General features: G+C 36.4%; 1 protein-coding gene across 1 annotated transcript in view; it reads right to left on the minus strand.

Annotated features, from left to right (window-relative positions):
- The window catches only part of tnr (tenascin R (restrictin, janusin)), a 186,047-nt gene that overhangs the window by 114,485 nt on the left and 48,706 nt on the right, over positions 1-22,856 (minus strand). Inside the window, exon 2 of the mRNA XM_079436215.1 lies at positions 22,620-22,652. The gene's annotated coding sequence lies outside the window, so the exon portion shown is untranslated. The remainder of the gene's footprint in view (positions 1-22,619; positions 22,653-22,856) is intronic.

Raw genomic sequence — 22,856 nt, forward strand, 5'->3', positions numbered from 1 at the left:
CTCTCCTGAAATAATAGAAAAACTAACAAATACAGTGTGGGCTTGTACAGATCTTGGGCTCTAAGCACATTCTCACTCGCATTCTATTGAATGTGGTGCCAACAACTGACTTCCAAATGTTTCAATTTCTTCTAGCTGATTAATAAGGTAGTTAAGGTAATGTTTAGAACATTTCCTAGCATTCAGTTATTTCTTGGTGAGAGTAGCACTTCAACTATTACTAAATTTGTCAGTGCCACCATGGTAATGGCAAGTTTTGCAATGCGAGATCCCAAATCTACCGTAGAAAATAGATAATCGGAGTTCTTGCAGAGCACAATGTATTTGGAAATTGTCACCCTTTCTCCTTAGTTCAGCTCATGTGTTAAACCAAATAAAATGACTCAAGAGAAATACAAATTGTCAATTTTCACCGTAGCTGAACGACCAGAGGTAAAGAGATGATGCATATCGCCGCTTAACGCTGATGCTTTCTAAACATCCCCACAAAATGCCATTGCATAAAATCTCTCAAGGATAAGCCCTTTGCCCATCTACACTAACGGCGTTAGCTCAACCCGATTTAAAGTGAACCCGAGTCAGATTTTCCACTGCCGCCTATGCATCATGCTCACAGAGGGTTGAAAACATAATGGCCATTTAGTTGACAGATCTCAATGAGATTATGAGGAAAAAGTGGAGGAAGTGTGAGCAGACTCAAGGCTTTTCCCGAACAGGCACATACCAGCTTTGGCTCCGTAATAAGATCTGAAAGCACTGATGCACATTAAATGCTCAACATCAGTCACAGGTAGGCAGGGCAGCACTGGGTTTACACTCACCTGTCAATGCCTATCAAGCTCTATCAAGGACATGGATATAAGTCAGTGCCTCGAGGCACAGAATGCCCTGCGAACGCTAAAAGCAGGTACCTGTTCAATCTGTTATCGTAAGGCTACTTGGCAGACCTGAGACAAATATGTAAGCATGCTCAGCTGTAAAGGTCCATTACTTGTGACACTGGGAAGCCATTCGTAAGATTGAACTGCTGACAAATTGCACTCTCTCAATGCATAGTAACAAGCCAACTGAGACTGATAGTTTATTACCGTGAACCTTTCGGTTTTCACCAGATTTGATACCTTTACTGTAAAGCCATTATTTAATTCATGATTACTGAGCCAGCTTTAAAGTTATTATCCCATTTGTTATATTAAAAGCTGATATGCAGAAAGGCAGAAGTGTATGTTGTTGGGCCACAACAAATTAGTCATATTTATTTAGGTATTTTCTCTAAAAGAGGGCAGATGCTTTTTTCACTAAGTGTTATAGAAGTAATGCACCAGAGGAAGGGAGAAAATAGCCTTGCCATCAAGATTGGCTATTTGCATTTGTAAACAGACACTAGCTGTTCAGTCTCAAAGAGGAGTAGAATTTATTTTGGTATGTAGCTTGTTTTTATATTAGCTTATTAAAAGGCAACTAAGTGCCATCTTCTTTCTGGGTGTTTTTAAGCACAAAAAGCTCTGGGATCAATGATTTTCTATGTCATCAAGTATGTTATTATCTCTAAGATTCCTTAGGCGAAAAATTGGTCCAAAACAATTGAAAATGACAGCTGAGCAACTGCAGTATTTTCATTTTTTTTTTAAAACGTGTTCATTATTAATGAAGTCAGTGATGAAAGACCGGCTTGAAATTCTTTTTTTTTTTTTTTTAAGGAAGTGCACCAGAAGGACAGTGATAAGAGTTAATTAACATTGTTTTTTATGTCTTTTGTGAGTTTTAATGACAGCAAATGCCCCAGTGACTGGTCAGAGAGTGTTTTGTCATGAATTATTCATATTCACCTAATGCTATTGCAACACTTTGGACCGCTTTCCAGAATACACATTTTTAAGATAAGTAGCAAAACATGCCATCATATTCAGTGTTTATAATCCAGCATAAATATATGTGAACTGGACCACAAAACTGATCATAAGGGTAAATTTTTCGAAATTTAGATTTATACATTATCTGAAAGCTGAATAAATAAGCTTTCCATTGATGTATGGTTTGTTAGGATAGGACAATGTTTGGCTGAGATACAACTATTTGAAAATGTTTGCAAAAAAAAAATCAAAATACTGAGAAAATCATCTTTAAAGTTGTCCAAATTAAGTAATAGTAATAATGTATATTACTAATCATAAATTAAGTTTTGATATATTTACAGTAGGAAATTTACAAAATATCTTCATGGAACATGATCGTTACTTAATATCCTTAATTATCTTTATTTAATTATCCTTAATTATTTAAATATCCTTAATTCATTATCCTGGTTTTGTGCTCCAGGGTCACATATAAATTAAATATAGCAATTTCACAGCATAGAGCATTTTTTTCTAAATTTAAATGCAAATAGAACTAATCCACTGATTCTTTCCAACCCTGTCATCACAGAGTTCACAGAATCTAATGCCAAACTTAATGCTTCAACAAAAGGAGGAGAACAAACAAAGAAAATTTGTTGTCCACTTCAAAATACAGTGTTGATTTGGTCCATCCGGGAAACGCTGTGACTCCCTGTGCTGTGTCAGTGAGATTGAGTTCTCTTTGAACTGATAGCACTTTTCTAGTATACATCAGTATCAGCAGTTCTCTGTTGCTGGCAAACACGGCAATGACAATAATAGATACCTTGTGTTTGCTGTTGTGCTTTGGCACTCAGGTCAGGAGTAGAGGAGATGGTTTATTCAGACAGCTTGCACCCCTCCCACCTCCTTTTGAATGATGCTTTTTGACTGCATCTCTGGTAAGATAAATGCATGCAGTCATTTTTCATTATAGATATTTGTGTGCTATTTTACGGAAAGTCGATCAGTTCAACCCCATTTGAGATTTGTCTATAATGCAATTTATAGAATTAAAGGGATAGTTCACCCAGTAATAAAAGTTCTGTCATCATTTATTCACCCTCATGTTGTATGATTTTCTTTTCTTTTTCCATGGTACATCAAAAAAAATATGTCGCACAGAATCTTCATACTGTTCTTTCATAGTTACAAACTGACAAATGCACTACTTTGGGGTCAGTAAGATATTTTTGAGAAATGAATGCTTTTATTCAGCAAAGAGGTAATAAATGTATCAAAAGACATTTATGATGTAACAAAATAATTCTATATCAAATAAATGCTGCCCTATTAAACTTCCTATTAAATAATCCTGTCAAATGAATGTTTTCAACATTGATAAGAAATGTTATTTGCGCACCAAATTAGCATATTAGAATGATTTCTAAAGGATCATGTGACACTAAAGAATGGAGAATAATCACAATCACAATATTGCTGTTTTTACTGTATTATTGATCAGATGCAGCCTTGATGAAAATACTATAAGAGAGTTTTAAAAACATTACAAATCTTCACGACCCCAAACTTTTGAATGGTAGTGTATAAGAAATGCAAATAGTTTTGAAGCAAATGATGAGTGAATGATGACAGAATTCATTTTGGCGTAAATTGTCCCTTTCAGAAAACCAACAGAAAAGTGTTTCATATTTTTATATGATCCTATCCCAGCAGGTCAGCTTCATCCTGGTACACCCCTAATATCAAAGTTAGTTATTAGCAGCTATGTGAGCTCCAACGAGAGACTGATGACGAGCATGTGGTTTGATGGTAAATTTGGCCTGCCTGTTGGCTTCACCTGCTCTTACTTAGCCCTGCATCACAGCCTTAACGCCTCTTTACACTGCTGTACACAGCAAAATCCCCAGAATTAAATCAACTCTGCTCAGAGTACATATTGTCCCAATCTACAGAGTGTTACAGTAACACTGAAGCAGAGTTAAAGTTAATGGGATAATTAAGCGATTCATTAAGTGATGAGTGAGCATTAGAAAAGAAAACCCGTTGTTAACAATGTTGAAGATGAACAACTACTGCTCTGGCTTTTAGACATGAAAACTTCTCATAATCCTCAACACTGGTAACTCTACTTCAGTGTTACTTTAACACTCTGTAGATTGGGACAATATGTACTCTGAGCAGAGTTGATTTAACTCTGGGGATTTTGCTGTGTAGAGCCCACGACCATCAGCAGAGTCTATCATCTGGACAGAATTGCTGACTAACTATTACTTCTCTGTAGTTGCCATAAAACCAGGCAATTAAATGCTATTGGCCTATTCTGTTCTGTCTTAAACCAGTGAGTTCTGGTTGGAGGCAGCCAGTGGAAATGGGAAATTAAATACTGTGACAGTTACTGTAAAATCGCACCTGATGAGGTGGGCTTGAAAGAGCTATGGAAATACTTTGTCGTCTTCATTGAAATTCAGCAGTCTCGGATTACTTTTTTGATAATCATAGAATGAATAGTGCTAGTGTTTATAAAGTTAGTCTCGATCATGTTATAAGATGAACATATTAAACAATCATAAAACTCCTACATAATACATGTTCAAAGTTTACCTTCAGACTTGTTGTGGTGTAGCCTACATGGTAAAAACCAAGGCTGGTGACTAGCAATTAAAAAGTTGTAGGTTTGTACTCTGCAAACGTTTTATGCTAAAACTTTGACCATTTTGCACTTTTATTACTGTAATATTTAATCGAGATTTAAATTCTGGCCCATAAGCTGGAAAATATTTTTGTGCTATTTATATTAAATGGCCAGTATTAAAATGGTATCATATAATGTCTAAGTAAACAAACAAAAATAAATTTTAGCATCAGAACATTATAATATAAAATATGAAAAACCAATGTTCATTTTCAATACTTTTATATTGTTCCTGAAAAACAAAAGTATCACTTTTTCTACAAAACTATACCGTTTCTTGAGCGCCAGATTTCTGAGGATCAGACTGAAGACTGATGTAATGGCTACTGAAAATTCAGTTTTGCTATTACAGGAATAAATTGCATTTAAAAATATGTTAAAATAAGAAAACAGGCATTTTAAATTGTAATAATATTTCACTATAAAATAATAATAATATAATAATATTTTTTTGCTGTATTTTTGATCAAATAAATGCAACCTTGGTGAGCATAAGAGTCTTCTTTCAAAAACATTCTTACAGACTCAAAAAGTGTGAACATAAGTGTAATCTGAGTGCATAAGCACAGTAAATGAGAATGCACAATTTAATATCTAATATAGGATAATGAATAATTAAAAAATAACCAATATGACACTGATATGTTCTGGATTCCTACTCAGATAAGTCTGAATTCTCCTAGCTAGGACCTTTGGAGGGAATGTAAAATGTTAGACTGTCTTACATTTTATATAGCGAGGGTACCTCGGGGGTCCTAGTGGTCGGCTCACGCTGTATTCACCATATTAGAGTTGTGAGTTTGTACTTTGTGTGCTCAGGGTCCTCGTTTTCAGCTTTGGCAATCTCAGACCACATGGCCTCAGGCTTTGGAGGCATGTGGCAGTCTATAATTTGGCCTGCACACACTGTACTGTAATTCACTTAATAATTTCACAGTTCAAGATGGTGCAGTTAAGAACAAATGTCAAAAAAATAGAATGCCAAAATCCTTGTCAAACACCTGTTGAGTAAAAATGAACTTAAAAACGTTGCGTTAAGGCCCATATGTTAAATTAGTGCACTAGACATTACTTCTATTTGAGAGATTTCATAACAAGAGATGTCATCCTCCATCTCCATCGTTTTACTGGTATAGGATGGGGGCATATAACTGTCAATCTGCTCATGGTTATTTATATCACCAACCATGAACCATATTTCTATTTTATCCATCACTGAATTTTATGATCTTTTTATGATCATTACACAAGCACAGGCTCCAAGACCTTTCTGTGGCATCTAATTTACTGCATTGGTCAACATTTTTGTCTGAATTTTTTACTGAATAGAGTGACTTGTAGACTCAGAATGCTGTTTGGGCACCTGTCACATGATGAATGAAGACAGACACAGATTTGCATTCTTAAATATAGAATATATATAAAACAATCCATTGGGTTGATTCCAGTTTATTATTTGTATGCTGGACAGTACTGATATCTCCAAGGACAAAGGAATGTCTATGAGAGATTGCTGCCAACTCTGCAGCTGTTTTCTCCTCTGTCACATAAGAAAAAGGTTTGTTTATTCTGCCCCCACAGTCTCCATATCCTAAACATAAATTGCAATCAAGCAGGATGCAGGTACACAATGCACCAAAGCATTACATGCACCCGACTCCAGTGAAAGGATCCAAATAGCTTCATGGCTCATAAGTGGAGCAAATGATTTAACTTTCATTTAAATCCTGATTCCACCCACTTATCCATCTTGTGTCTAATGCTTGTCACTGCCTGAAATTGGATGGATTTGAATGTAAAGCAGCCATTTGACATTATAAACACATCAAAGTGAGATCTGGCATCAGTTTACTGCCATGATAGTAATTGTGGTAGTGGTAACTGTTTTTGAGAGTGTTTTGGGCATAAAAAAATAAATGCGTCCATAATGTGTTTATTGTTATTAATTGTCATGATACATTTCCCTCCAGTCAACATCTGTTTAAACGAGTTAGTATGAGAATGTCTTAAGTAGAGAAAGTGTTGCAGCTGAATATTGAGCTGAGGAAATATAAACATAATTTAATATTGCATTTGACATTTAAACAGAAAAGTTAATCCAAAAATGAAATGACTCACCTGTCTTTCAGGGTTCAAAACTATATAGACATAGGCTATTAAAAAAAAAAAAAAAAAATAAAAGTGACAAAACACAACTTTAACTATTTAATTAAAAATGGAAAATATTAACTATAATAAACTATAATAGTACTGTATGTCAATGAAACTAAAATAGTACTGCTGTTATTTGAAACCTGAATAACGTTTTCTACCAAGGAACACAAGATGAGTTCTTTTTTATATATAGCAGAATGTCCAAGCTGCTCTTTTCCATTTAATAAAAAGTGAATGATGACAACTGTCCAGAAATAATTTTAGTTATCATATGGCTGCAGAAGATTTGGATCATAGTGCATGAGTCATATGGACTACTGTATGGACTACTGGTGCTTATATTGTCCTTTTTGTAGCTTGACATTCACTGGTCACCATCCACTTTGGATGGAGCAGCACGCCATGAATATTCTTCAAAACTTTTGTGTTCTAAAAAAGAAAGTAAGTCATACCGAAAACATGAGAGCAAGTAAATGATGACAAAATATATTTTGAGTGAACTATCCCTGGAAAATAAGCTGTAAAAGAAAATGATGGAAAACTAAATCTCATAGTAATGAGTTTGCTTGTTAAATTTGTTGAACATCTCAGCCAGGTATTCACAACTTGTATATTGATTTCCCCTCTATCATTCCACATCTCTGTCTCTGCCTCTTTTTGTTCTGTAAGTTCATTGATGCTTAGTAACTCTGAGTAGTGCCCCTCAGCCTTTTGGTTTGCCATGGTTTAAATCAACCTCGATTGCCATGGGACTGATCCCGTATTACATCATGCCATCATCGCTTTGCACATCACCTTCTTCTCCTTAGGCAATAAGGGCTAGAACTGGCAGTGAATACTTATTGCATTGTTAGCAGTAGATTGTCATTGTATTTCTTCTGTCTTGAGAGTCAGAGCTTAAAGTAGAGTGTTATTAAAGTTCAATCCAGGGCAAAAAATAGAGCTGTCATTTTGATGTATTCATTTACATTCAAATAACTGTAAAGAACATTTAAAATATATATATATAAAACATTTAAAGGGATAGTCCACCCAGAAATGAAAATTCTGTCATCATTTACTGATTTACTGAATGTTGGTAACCAAACCGTTTCCGTTCACATCGACTTCCATTCCAGTCATAGGGAACCAAAGCTCTTCAGTTCTTCAACATATATTATTTTATGTTCCACAGAATGAAGTAAGTCACATAGGGTAAGTAAAATATGACATAATTTTCATTTTTGGTGAACTGTCCCTTTGAGCAATTAATCATGCAAATTTTATATTATGTGATTTTTAATTATCAAATGTTTTTTTTAACTAATTTGAATAAAAAAAATAAATGGATTGACAATTCTAAAAGAAACAAAGGATTTGAATATTGAAGTCTCACACTTAAACCAGTAAGTCAAACAACTCTACCTGCTGGTCTTTAGTCACCTCTCTCTTTAAGGTGGATGTTCCTGTGATTGCACCAGATAAAAACAAACACTTAGCCAATATTGGCTGACATCTGGATGTGCACGTACACACATTGTTTTCTTGGCAATCGATGAGTCCCTGTCTTTGCTTTAGAGGGTGAGAGTGCGCAGCAGGGGGTGTCCGCTTCAGCCTCCGAGGCATTCGGAGGGGGAGTCTAGACACATGCCTTTTAAAAATCCAGCCAATCAATGCCCGTTCACAGAATCGATAGGGACCTCCTATTAGGAGTAATTAGAAAGCTAAGCTTAGTTCTGCCAAGCACATTTACCTATGGTCTGGTGCCTAGGCCATATTATAATGTTCTAGGTGATTTAAATGGGAATGCATTAATACTTACGGTTCCTTAAGGGTTTCTTATTTTTCAACTTAGGTTAAGTCTCACTGAGGAATGATTCAGAAATGTGTACTGACTGAATCTAATAAACTAGTGAAGGGAAATGCACTGCAGTGCTGCACACATTTGAACATTTTGTTCTGTTTACCGTTTTTTTATTATCATTATTTTGAGAACAACGTAGTAATAAAGAAACCTTGCCTTGGGATAATTTGTACTTATTGTGGTATTTCTCTTTGTTTGGAACACACACAAGGTGGTTTCATTAATAGTTTGTGCTCCTGTGCTATAGAGATGAAATAATCCATTTACGTAAGGACAGGTATAGCCAATGGCCCAGTTCTGAGAATAAATTAATTTTGATCATACTCCGCCAACACCAATCGCCCCCTTTTAAAATCGGTATTCACCTCATACCACTGAGAAATGTGCCACAACCTCTATGCAAACACCAAAGGAGTAGCCATCTGCGGTCGTTATTTACGGGCGGCATTAACATCACACTTTTCATCACAGAAATGATACGGTGCACAGCTCATTGTCAGATCCCTTTTCACCCTTCCTGCACTTTTTATCAAATTACAGGCTTGTCTTCCAAAGAGCGATTCTAGAACTTCAACTGCTTCCCTCTGGCTTAGCTGGCTCTCTGATTCGGTACAGGAGGATTAGCATGATTGATGTAATGTTCACTGCACCAGAGCTCTGCTTCTTTTTCAGACACAACATGCAGTGCTCGCCCAATATACTGTCTGTAAGGAACAGCCAATTCTTCTTTAAAGTCATCCCTCGGGTAATGTGGTATATAAATGCATAGTTATGTAATAAATGGAGGTTCTGTTAAATGTCTTGGATGCTTCCTCTCCATCTAGTGAGGTAGTGAATCTAAAATAAAAAGAATGTGCAACGAACTCAATGCTGGATAGGTGAAACTTCATCTTCTCGTGGGTGGAAATAGGTTTTCCGCATCAATGCAATAGTGCTGCATAAATTTATATATTTTAGTATTGTAGCACAAGGAAAACGGTCGTTAGTGGATTTCTATGCACCGACTGGCACTTTCTTATTAAAGCCAACCCATGTTTTCGATATGCTATCTACCCGGGGTGTAAGATATGAAATGTTAATTAGGTAACTAAACATTCGCCCAGTAGACATAAATGACTTGCTGAAGGCAAGAAAGTATACTAGTCATATTAGGGATACCAGCTGGCATAGGCTTTTGCAAAAGTCGTTGTTTTACATTGTCGTCTGCATTGCCGTCCCATAATTTTTTTGTGGGAGAGATAACTTTTTTAAATTGTTCTCTAGTAATTATGATTGTTATCATGCTATTTTCTCAACAGTGTTCATACATATTGTTGTGATGTTAGGAATCATAAAACACTGTTTAGACAGTATGTTTATTCACTAAGATTAAATTAATTAATAAGATTAATTTGTTCTGTAAACAGACTACACTGTTCACATGGTCTGTTTCGGCTCAGGAGTCATTCATTAGGAAAGTGGATTACACTGCATCCACTGTCTGTAGATTCAGTGAACAATTATTGCTGTAAAATCTGAATATTTTCAATATTCCTTATACTTTTGGGGAAGGTTGCATGTGCTAGAACAGTTAACAAAAATTAACATCATTCGGTTTTGGTATTTAACAAAAATAAATAAATAAAAGTATTGGCAGTTCCCAACCCTTTTTGAGAGTGTGGTTTATAACTAAAACAAGTACAATTTCAAAGTAAAACCCCTCATTCCCCACTCTCTGCACCGTCAGTGAGAAGTTACCAGTTTCAAATGAACAAAAATGCTTTTCTTTTGTGCTCATTTAGAAATTAAAGAATCAGGATATTATTTTAGCACAGCACTAAGAGATGTGTAGAATTAATGTGCACATATGGCAGCATGAACAAGCAGATGGAGCCTGAATTTCACTCTCTTTCCATCTCAGAGACTACCAATTAATTTCCAGGTGGGTGGGAATATAATGTGGAGGATGTGAGGGTTCTTTGCTGAAGAGGAATGTGTTAAAAATTTCTTCTTCATTCATCTTCAAAGGGGCTAAAGCAAGCTGGAATGATATAAGCTTTTTGTACTGTAATGAAGACAGAAAGCAGAACTACTACACTGTGTTAGCTTGGGACCAGAGTTGCGTACATGTAACACTGTACATGTGATTAAAATAAACACATCAGTCTATAATATAAAACATATCAATAAGGAGTCAACTAGTTTGGGAAATTTAGCAAAGAGAGGAGTAAACAGTTGTTTTCTGGTGAGGTTGAGAAAAATGGCCTGTATGGTCATTGTAGAAAGCATTTTTTTACTTATCAAATAATTAGGCATACCCCAATCTATTGCATTTATGCACCTCACTGTCTATTCTAATGAAACCACAAAATAAAAGAAAAATAAGAAATGTGCCCCACTTACTGCTGCAGAACTGCAATTTTGATTTATTAAAATAAAATGTTAGATTAGGGCACATTAGAGCACAGAACCCCATGTACTTGAATCAAAAATGCTACTTAACATTCAGACTGATCCATTTATCCACTGAGCTTCAAAATCCTGGGACCAACAGTGGCAGAAAATGAAGATTTGAGGATTTGATTTGATCAGCAAGAAAAATCACTCCCTCAAATCCCTGAGAAATGAAAACTTTGTGGTACGTTAAAAAATAGCAACTCAATTTTCTATTGATTTGGACAGTTTTTGACTTGGAAATGAGCAAATACTGTGTTGCGGGCTTTGATTAATACATCATATATTTATCAAAATATTTCACATTTTTAGAGCCTAACATAATTAATATTCAAAAGCTAAGACTTTTCCACTGTGATGACGCATCCAGCACATCTGTGCACCCCCTCTGTCTCATCATTTTTTTTAATTTATTTTTTTTAACAAACTGATGCTTTCGCTGTATCCTTTGACCTTCTTCTGTTTAAATATTTAGGTCTACTTTCCCTCCCAATGTCTGTTTCTCGCTGAGCATAACAGCTTGTTGAACAGAATGCATTACATTCAACCAGTGTTCGGAAAGTGTGATGATGTATATCTGTGCTGGCTCTTTTACAAGGTCACTCCTCTGCTTGAATAAAAAAATGTATTTATCCGTAAATGAGGCCAATAAAGCCTCAATGCTGTATTCATTCCTTTGGAGAATGTGCTACAACAAAGCAAAAGTGAAGCAATGTGTTTAAGCCCCATAAACAAGGTGACTCAGCATATCAGAGTCCAGCTCTATAGGAAAGAATATACTTTATTATATTCATTAAAATATCCTAGGAAAAGCATCCTGCTATTGTTGCTGTGTACTTAGAGGAGCTCAATATACCATGAATTCAGTGTTTGCGCAGAGGCACTAATAAGAAATCATTGAGACTCACCTAATTTAAAATGCATGAGGCAATGGATCTCAGATCTAATCCTGACAATTAGTAATTAACAAAAGAGACACACAAGCATGCTTGAATCGGAGAGTTGTTTAGATAATGCTTTGCTAGACCTATTTGTCGTTAATATCCATGCACTTCCGTGACAGGCTGAAAAATAACCAATAGTGATTAGCCAGACAAACTTTATGCAGTATTTTGTGTGGACCTGTCTGTGCCGCTGCCCTGTGGTTGTTCGCGGGGGGAAAGGCTTTCATTATAGCTTGACCCGTTCGCAATTAAACTGACCCCAGCTGTCCACGCTGCGCGGAGTGGCGGAAGCTCCCATCACTCTTGAGGTGAATAACTTGAACATCCGCTGTTGTGCATGCCTGAGCACTAATAAACATGCAGGGTGGAGTGTGTTAACTATGGCTGTAAAGATGTATGCTGTATGAATACATCACCACAGCCACAGTCCACAGTTCTCAAGGGGTTTTGCCATGTTTTATTTGTTGCTTTGACTTTGTCTATTGTTGTTGTGTTGTTTTTTGTAAAACTTTCATCTACTAAATTTGACTATATACTGTTTAAATATTTGGGGGTTGGCAAGATGTCTTTTGAAAGCAGTCTTCTTACAGAGACTGCATTTATTTACAAAAAACAATACAGTAAAAGCAGTAATATTGCAAAATATTATTTAAGTCTTTATAAGTCTCATTTGCTCACTAAGGCTGCATTAATTTGATAAGAAAATACAGTAAAAATAGTAATATTGCTAATATTATATTGTGAATTATTATTACATATAACAATTATTACTACATTTTAAAATATATTTCAAATGTTCTTTATTCCTGTGGCAAAGCTGAATTTTCAGCAGCAATCACTCCAGTCTTCAGAGTTACTTCATTTTAATATGCTGATTTGGTATTAATTTCTTATTATTATCAGTGTTGAAAACAGTTGTGCTGCTCAATATTTTTGTGGAAACTTTGGATTTGGAATTCTAACTAAAAATGTTTCTAGATTATTTATAACATTTAACAAATTCAAATAGGAACAACTTATAAGATTTTGTCATATACAGGTTTTGCACACAAATACATGCACATGTTTATCGAATGAGACACAGTGTCTTTTGTTACAATTTTCTACAACCATTTGAGAATGGTGTTAATTACTTGCAAGATGCCATATGCTAGGTTAAAGAAAATATAGTCCAGAAAATCCTCAAAAAATACATGATTCATAATACAATGCTGAGGCTGAATATGTAAATGTGAAGTGCTTACCATTGTTGACCTAGTGACCCACTGCCCACCTCTATTCACAAATACAGCAATGTTTTTCCATCTCTCCCTTTGCTTTCTCCCAGTACTCTCTCATGTGGAGACAGTCTTGATGCTCCAAATAGTTACATGAACAGTTTTCGAACGGCCTCCTCTCAAATGTGCCGTGGGGAGGCATAAAATATGAGCTTCCAGGTGCTAATTAAAAATTCCAATGCTGACAGACAACACCACGCCAGAGATGCAATCGCCTTGTCTCTCCATGGGGGAGAGGAATAATATGATTATCTTTTCACAGAATCAATTCAGCTTCGTTTCATGGGAAAGAGGGACTCTCAGCAGAATGAGCTGTTTGAGGTGGAGAAACAAAGGGAGTGTAATGTTTTTGAAAGTCCTGCTTTCATGTCTCCAGCATCTGGTGCATGGAGTCTTTGCAGACCGACCCTTTGCACACATAAATGCTTCAAACATGTGCCTTTCTTCCTCAAAACTGGCTGCATAAGTATAGAAACAAAGCTTCTGAGACCATTACCAACAGCTGAGCGCTATGAGAGCTAGTTTTTGTCTCTTAACTGTACTGAGGTCAAAGTGGTAATATCAACAAAGCAAGCTCTCATTTTTCCTTGGTACTCTTTCTCTGTAAACATGCAAAGATGTGAGCTTAAGGGAACCAGTCCAAGTGTTTTGGATTCTTCGTGCACAGAATTTTTTGTGCGACGTTTCACATTGAATGGCTTCCCATAGAAAACCATTAGAAGGAAAACACTGAACCGTTAAGCAAACTGCATTCATATTCCCGGCCTCATATGCTTGCCTGTGTAAACTATACATCATTAATGTGGTGATTACAGAATTTGATCTTTTAATATCACTGTTTTAAATATATTAAGGCACTTTTAAGTGTTTTTACAACGTTTTGTCGCACTGTTTATGATTGAAATATTGCCGCGGGTGCTTAATATGGATTGCAAATGGCCACAACTTGCATTTTGTTCAGAAATACCTTTGTTTATTATTTTGAGAGGTGATCTAAATATTTGCGGCTGGGAAACAGATGAAAAATTGATACGCTTGTGCAACAGTTCTATGGATGTTTTGCCCTCCAAGTCTTTGAGCCGGTCATGTGAAAACTATCAATAGTATCTATATTAGGGCTGTCAGTTTAATGTGTTAATATGTTAGTATCAAACATGAAGCATTTCAGTTACTGAAAATAATTTTTAATAGTTTTAGTTAACAATATAAGAACAGATATATACAATTATTTTGATTCATTAACCAGCATGTCCTGCAGTTCATTTTCTCATTGATTGTCACTCATAGTCTTATAAAATAACTGTTTTAAACTAGTGTGAAACTAATTAAGCAACCTAGTGAAAATCTGGGATCTTTTTTTTTCTTTCCAGATCTACCATCTTTTGTCTTCTAGTCCCAGGTTGAAAATAAGTCTCAAGGCAGGAGGTGGGCCCATGTTGAGGCAGAGTAACTGATTGTTTGGTCCAACTGCACCATTTGTTTTTTAAGGGTATGAATCTAATGTCATTCCTCCTCATTACAGTACAGCCTTCCAATGCCTGTGCTAATTCCTCCGCCAATTCCTTAGAGAAATCTCTCCGCTGCCCTGGCTAGCATAAATCATTTTTATCGCTGGTACTTCGGCCTCGATCTGCACAGACGGGTGATGTTTTAAACCCTATGTGGATGGTAAATCTGCCAACTTTAATTAAAATGGCATCTTTCCCCTTTTGTCCTGGTGACATAATGGCCTCCAAACTTCCTACAAAATATCTGAGGACTGACCTCAAGGAAAATAAGAATAATATAATAATAATATTATATATATATATATATATATATATATATATATATATATATATATACGTTTATATATATATATATACCTCATGCATTCTCCAGCAGATGACCTAGTTTAAAAGTTTGAGGTAAAGTAAGTTTCAGAGGTGCTATTAATTAATAAATAAAATAATCTGCAACACATAATACCAGTAAATGACAATGACCAATTGTCGTTTAACAGGCAAATTCCACATAAAAGAAAAGGCCTGAAACCCAAGGTACTCCACAGCTGTCAAGGATAATAAAATGTTTCAATTTCATTTAATGCAGTCATTTATCATGTTTAAACTGCGAAACAAAAAGGTTAAGTGAGATCCCATGAGATATATGTTTTAACGTAAACGCTTTTCTCACAAAGAGCCAAGTCATCCATGGCCACTTGTCTGTCTTCATTGCTGTTAATAACAGTGTGAAACTCAATCAATGAAAGCAATTCATTTCATTTTGCATGCTAATCATTCAGCAATGCTAAACACATAAGCCCTTATTTGAGAAGCGCATGAATTGTGGCAACAGTTTCTGCTCGCTCCAGCTGTAGAGCTGAAATGAAAAACTCATTGAGAAAAGTCAACACTGATTGCACTGTACTGCATTAAAACACAAATATTTATGCTGTGACATTTTCCACAAATCAATAACTTAATCCACTTTCTGCCAAATGCTTTTAAAAAAGGCCATGATGTACTTTAATGGTCTGGCCTTTTAACTACAAAAGCCTTTCTGTGAATTGAACTCCGGACCCTGAATCCATCCATTCTCATCTTGGAGGGAGAAGGTCTAGCTGTGTGTGGCTATATTCACACCAAAACAGAATACAGTGTCTGTTCTTAGTGCAAAATACAGTTTACACAAACTTTATTATGAAAATGAAAATGTCAGTCCTGTCTTCCTGTGTCTCGTGTTTCCCCACCTCTCCTGCCCATATTTGGTTAGCTCCTTTCCTGTGCCCGTTTTGGTTTATTGGTTCATTAGTTCCAGGTGTGTGCGTTATTAATTATCTAGTTTATCCTCGGCTGTGTCCAAATTCAGGGTCTGCATCCTCCTTAGGATCCTTCCTACCCGGTTGAAGGAGGAGGGATCCTCCGACGTCCGCAAAACCCGGAAGTCGGTGTTTGTGAATTTGGACAGCCTACCCTTCTTTCAGTTCCCTCCCTTACCCGTTGCTCATATCCTGTCGCCTAGCAACCGTGACAGCGCCAAGCAAGAAGCGGGAAAATGGACAAACAAAGAGTTATTCTCCTCATTTTAATTCTTTTGGAAGAAATAAAGCAATTAAATAAATTAATTACTTTCTTTGCTCGTTGTCGGAGTTTTTTATATCAGACTACAAGACAGTCACATCCAGGTAAGCCATTATAGCCTATTTTTATTTGTTTTTAAGTATTCTACTAATTTCTCCTACAAATTCATTGAGCCGAAGCATAAACTTTAGCTTGTTTTGTCAGAGAAGCTCCTCTCCCACTCCGCTACCGCTCGCTTCGTCCGCCATTACGCTCTGCCGAAAAGAATTATGGGATAGGTAGGACGGGAAAGGATCCACCACACCCATCCTTCCAATTCGGGGAAAAGGAGGACGTATTTGTGGGCCGCATTTGAAGGATCCTACGAATTTGGACAGCCTTCGTCGCGGCGAATTTGGACACAGCCCTCGTTTAGTCTCCCCTACTTAAGCTCTGTGTTTCCTGTCTCTGGTGTCTGGTCTTGATTGTCGTTCTCTGTCTCCAGCGTTCCCTGAGTTTGGCTCAAAGTCTGTTATTTGAAAGTTCCTCGCCTCCTCATTCCCTGCTCCTGCGTAGTGTGATAGAAGTCACATCTCATTCTTTTTAAATGATTTTTACGCATTTAAATAGACAAATTATTGTTTTAGTCTGAACAAAAAGTTTTATCTAGTAAGAGAATTTTCTTCAGCAGGGACAGATTAAAATTTACCAAAAATGGCAGCACTGTTTTACACAGTTAAACATTTGAAATAAATGCTGTTCTTTTGAACTTTCTATAAATTAAAGAATCATAAACATTCAACTGTTTTCAGAATTGCGTGATATAAACAGAATTCTGACTTTCTTACAATTCTGAGGTTACATCTCGAAATTCTGAATTCCTCAGAATTCTCAGTTTATATCTCGCAATTCAGTTTTTTTGTTTGTGCCACAGAATAAAAAAGGTAAATTACTTTTTATCTCACACTTTTGAATTTTGTCCTTGCATTTGCAGGTTTATATTTCCCAATTTTAAATCCTGATATTTTTTTTTTTTTTTATAAAATTTAATTTTAATATATATAAATTTTATATCCTGAGTTTAAATCTCAGAATTCTGATTTGTCCCCCTTTTTTAACTGTGTGGCGCAAACAAGCTTCCATACATAAGAGACTTTAAAAAATCTTTTGAACAGTAGATGTACTTTGTGTGAACCAAGTCTATGTGAAATATCCAGCCTCTATTGTTTGTCTTTGCGGACAGCCACTAATTTTCCATTTCATTTTTCATCTGGGGTCTGCGCTTTACCAGTAGAGATATAACAGTCATCGGTGTCCCCGAGACATTATCGAGACATTATCAAAACCTGACAAAGCGCTCCAGTGTGGGCCTAATAAAGATCCTTTATGAGGCTGAGTGCATTAGCAGGACATAGAAAAAGCATTGGACTCCATTGATTTCATCCACAGTGCACTTTATTTACACTTCCTCTCTATCTGTTATCAGACACAGGCTGCTGTTGTTTTCTCTAGCGTGGGCCACTTATGATGCTTATTTTGCAAGAGGTGTTACTTTAGGTGTGACTGGCATGAGGAGTGGCCAGACTATGGTGTATTTTTTATTTCCCTGACTGTCTTTTTGTACATCTCTCATATACAGAGGTATTTCAAATGATTTTTAGGAAGGAGGGAAGGTGAGCTTTGCAATTGAGCATTGTCTTTACATTGATTTAGCTCCCGGGTAGGTACTTGGAGACCACAAATTTCCCTATGTGAAGCAAAATCAGCAATTAAATGGATTGAAATACTGTTTTGTTACACTGTATGCTGCCATTTGCATGCAACATTTTGTTTGAGGACTAAACAAAAACAGTACTTTACAATGAAGGTTTGACAGTGATAAAGATTTTCCCTGCTGACCTTTTAACAAATATCAGAAAGGAGATTGGCACATCCTCAAGTTATGCAGAGGTCACACAGATTCGACCGCAATTTCAAAAAGAAGTGACTGTGTGTTTTTAAAAAAACTGTAACAAAATTTTGGAAGAAATAGTACAGCACCTTAAATCTTCAACCTGCTATCTTGACACACTTCCCACATCCTTTTTCAAAAATGTGCTTAACTGTTTAGAAGCTGATCTCTTAGAAGTAGTGAACACCTCACTTCTTTCTGGGACTTTTCCAAACTCCCTTAAAACTGCAGTTGTTAAGCCCTTTCTGAAAAAGCACAATCTTGATAACACCATGTTGAGCAACTATAGACCCATATCAAATCTTCCTTTCATAGGCACGATTATTGAAAAGGTAGTTTTTAATCAGCTGAACAACTACTTAAACTCAAATGGATACCTGGACAATTTTCAATCTGGTTTCCGAGCACATCACAGCACAGAGACAGCACTCATTAAGATAATAAATGATATTTGCTTCAATTCTGATTCTGGCAAAATATCAGTGCTGGTACTACTAGATCTTAGTGCTGCGTTTGACACTGTCGATCATAACATACTTCTAGAGAGACTGGAAAACTGGGTCGGCTTTCTGGGATGGCACTCAAATGGTTCAGGTCATACTTAGAAGGGAGAGGTTATTATGTGAGTATAGGAGAGCATAAGTCTAAGTGGACGGCCATGACATGTGGAGTTCCACAAGGCTCAATTCTTGCACCGCTCTTGTTTAGCCTGTATATGCTCCCACTAAGTCAGATAATGAGGAAGAACCAAATTGCCTATCACAGCTATGCTGATGATACCCAGATTTACCTAGCCTTATCTCCAAATGACTACAGCTCCATTGACACCCTCTGCCAATGCATTGATGAAATTAACAGTTGGATGTGCCAGAACTTTCTTCAGTTAAACAAGGAGAAAACTGAAGTCATTGCATTTGGAAACAAAGATGAAGTTCTCAAGGTGAATGCATACCTTGACTCTAGGGGTCAAACAACTAAAAATCAAGTCAGAAATCTTGGGGTGATTCTGGAGACAGACCTTAGTTTCAGTAGTCATGTCAAAGCAGTAACTAAATCAGCATACTATCATCTCAAAAACATTGCAAGAATTAGATGTTTTGTTTCCCGTCAAGACTTGGAGAAACTTGTTCATGCCTTTATCACCAGCAGGGTGGATTACTGTAATGGTCTCCTCACCGGCCTTCCCAAGAATACCATTAGACAACTGCAGCTCATCCAGAATGCTGCTGCCAGAATTCTGACTAGAACCAGAAAATCTGAGCATATCACACCAGTCCTCAGGTCCTTACACTGGCTTCCAGTTACATTTAGGATTGATTTTAAAGTACTTTTACTTGTTTATAAGTCACTCAATGGCCCAGGACCTAAATATATTGCTGATATGCTCACTGAATATAAACCGAACAGACCACTCAGATCATTAGGATCGAGTCAGTTAGAAATACCAAGGGTTCACACAAAACAAGGGGAGTCTGCTTTTAGCAATTATGCGGCCCACAGTTGGAACCAGCTTCCAGAAGAGATCAGATGTGCTAAAACATTAGCCACATTTAAATCAAGACTCAAAACTCATCTGTTTAACTGTGCATTTGTTGAATGAGCACTGTGCTATATGTCCGAACTGACTGCAATGAATTTTAAGTATAATCATTTTCTTTAACCTCTTACAGATCCTGTAAAATTTGCTTAAAACGCCTAAAAAAGGCATACCCAAAGTAAATTGCATTCTGTTCTTGAACCATTTGGATTATGTGCATGGTGTTGGTCTCTTTTGAAAGGTGACACTCTGAGGTTTGTACCTCAACAGTCAGAATCACTGTAAGTCTTACTGATATTGAGTAATTGAACTTTGAAAACACTGAAAAAGAGAAAAAAATTCCGCCTACACTTTTTTTGTAAATAGAAGCCTGCAGATGACTATAGCTGGGAGGTATGAGCTGGAAAATACAATGGGATCACAGAATGAAGCCTTACCAAGCTAAATTTCAAACTTGATAACAATACCTTAGATAAACATGTGTAAAACACTCATTTTCTAAGTTTATGTCTAGGCGCTTCCCAAAAAAGGACACTTGGAGACTCCAAATGGCCCTCTGTAACCATTGACACATAAAATGCTGTAATTCTTGAATGCTGTAACGTACAGTTATAATTTTGGTGTCAAATGAAAGGTTACACTTAGAGCTATTCTATTCCTTATCCAGATTCACTGCCAATAATTGTTGACACATAACTGAAACAAACACATTATAGTGTTTTTCAATTCTTGAAACTAAATGTGAAAATAAAGAAACAAAACAAGTGCTATGGTATAATTTTTTTTAATTAAAACACTATATATATATATATATATATATATATATATATACACTGTATAACTATTTAAAAATGTTACTAATTTTTTTTATCTGGAACATCAACACCATTCCATCTCTCTTCAGATGTGCTTGTTGACACATCTGCTTTACTGCTGCTGCTGGCAGTTCTCCCTCCCCCTCTGCCTCTCACCATCTCCGTCCTCTGACTCACCCTCCCTCCCCCGTCCTTTCCTGGCAGAAGTGTGAAATGGGGCTCCTCTTATGTCCCTGGCTCCCAGTCTTCATCTGATTCAATGTCAGATGATTGTCTGTGATACAAAGCACAACAAAATAAATAAAACATTTACATCTTTTCTGTATTCAACTATTTTTTTTTCATGCTAAAATGTATATAAACACATGCACAAACAACCAGACAGATACACTGGTGCATGAGTACACACACACTATATATTTATATTTTGTGAGTGTAATATGTACATATGTATGTGTGTTTGTCTATACACACAAACACACACACACACATATATATATATACATATACAAATATATATATATGTGTGTGTGTGTGTGTGTGTGTATATATACATACATATGTACGTATACACACACAAATATAAATATACACATACATACATACACACCCGACAAAAGTTAGCAGGAACACCTCAAAACACATATCTCAGTATGTGAGGTACTGCATATGAGTAAAAGTACAGTAAAAATGTTATAAAATACAATAAAAAACTCACTTGTGGAGAGTGGCGTCTCCCCATCTCCTCCGCTATGGAGTCATCTGATGATACTCTCTAATATCATCCTCCAACTCATCACTGTGCTGAAGGAACTCATTATAACCTCTTCAAGGGAAAAGTTTGTTTTCATCAATCTCATCGCCATTTTTCACCATTCAAACACTTTCAACGCTTCAACTCTCTCCAAACATTTCACACACGGACGAACGCGTCAGTATCCATTTTACGCACATGCGCACAAGATTGTGCGCACAGTCTTTTGACCATGCTAGCATGAACCGACCCCCTAAAACATCATATCAGTCTGTTCAGAAGCTCATTGGCTATCAGAAACGACAGTCATTTGCAGACTATAATGCAACTGGATCGATCTACTGTCCATCAAAGAGAGGGTTGGTCCATCTCCCATGCTGGACGCTCTTTGGCTCTAGAGGCTTGTTGACCCCTCTAAGATGAACCTATTGGTTCAAATGAGATGTCAATCAAAAGGTCAGCCCTCAGCGGCCATTTTGACATCAAAACATCCTCTGTTTGTGCATGAGAGTAGATATACATGTGCTATGGACTAAATATTGCACTGAATTGGATAGTCTGGACTCTTTACAGTGTAACAGCACCGTTTTTGTTGGAATATCATGGATCAGTGAACTTTCAGGAGGCTTCATAGGTGAGTTCCTTCAGTTTTGTTGATTTTCATTGGGTGCTGGTGGTCTGACAAAGACACTGATTGTACCTGCTGTGTTGATTGTATCTTAAAATGCCTTACATCGTTCGAATCAGAAGAATCTCAGCTTTCCATAGATATATGACATGTTCAGCTTTTGTTTTTTTGGGTTTTTGTGTCTAAGAAAGTTTACCCCCGGGGGGGGGGGGGCCGTGTGCCGCCGGCGGCACGCTGGACCGCTAACAGGTTTTAAATTTATTTTAAATCAATTTCTATATCATTTTAAAATTCCTTGTTTTTATTTCCATGTTTTTATTGATTTTTAATGTCTATTTCACTTTCTTTTATGTAAAGCACTTTGAATTACCACTGTGTATGAAATGTGCTATATAAATAAACTTGCCTTGCCTTGCCTAACACAAGGCAGTGTGATGTTTTTGTTAGACTGACAAGAAAGTGCTGCCCACTGCCTTGAAACTTCAAATTCTCCTTTTCCTCCGCCATCAACATGGACTTGATTTTTTTTCATTCTTTCTTTACAAATGCAGTAGGAAAAACACCAGTTATAAAATGTCTGGCATCTGTTTTTGTATTTAGTTATTTGATACTTTTATAGTCAAATCATATTGGATTGATGGATGGATTTAATTTTGCATTAATAAAAAAAAAAAAAAAAAAAAAAAATTTGAACATCTATCACACTTACCCTCTGATATACTGCAAAGTCACCAGTGGTCTTCTGAAAAAAAAGAGAAAGAAAAATAGCAGAATTATTTTCATCAAGCCACCAATGTAATGATTTAACCTTTTTTCAAATTCTCAAAGGTGGAAGCAAAGCCTTTTAAAAGCAAGTTACATAATAATTCAGTCTTTTTCAAAATTCATAGCAAGCACAGAATGAACTGTATTGTAACAAATATCTGAATGTTCGGAGATAAACGTT

Source organism: Barbus barbus (assembly GCF_936440315.1).
Source record: "Barbus barbus genome assembly, chromosome: 15".
NCBI classification, from domain to species: domain Eukaryota; kingdom Metazoa; phylum Chordata; class Actinopteri; order Cypriniformes; family Cyprinidae; genus Barbus; species Barbus barbus.